This window comes from Chrysochloris asiatica, unplaced genomic scaffold (genome assembly GCF_000296735.1).
Source record: "Chrysochloris asiatica unplaced genomic scaffold, ChrAsi1.0 scaffold00558, whole genome shotgun sequence".
NCBI classification, from domain to species: Eukaryota; Metazoa; Chordata; class Mammalia; order Afrosoricida; family Chrysochloridae; genus Chrysochloris; species Chrysochloris asiatica.
The window spans coordinates 221,545-221,974 of NW_006409076.1; positions in this window are offsets into that span (position 1 = coordinate 221,545).

Sequence of the window (430 nt, forward strand, 5' to 3'; positions counted from 1 at the left end):
GGACATTCTTTTTTTTTCTTTTTTTTGGGTATCTTTTCGTTGGTCCCTTGCTGTCTGAATACCAACATTCTGGTGACTATAGGGGTGCCTGAGATGACGGATACTCCAGCCCCACCCTCGGAAGGTTCTACTACGCATGTGCATAGATCTTCTCGAAATTTAAAGAGACAGTGCCTACTTAAAACCAAACGGCCGACAGATACTCAGCCCAAGTGCAGGCCTTGAACTTTACTTGTTTGTTTGTTTTTTTGTTCCTGTGTTTTTTAACAAAAGAAAGAGAAGGAGCGGGCTGTAAGGAGGGAAAGATACCTCATATTAGGGTACACATTTTTTTTTTTAATTTAAAAAAATTTTTTTTTTCTTTTTGACTCATTAATTTTTTTTCTTCCTTCTTCTTCTTCTTCTTCTTCTTCTTCTCTCCCTCCTCTCT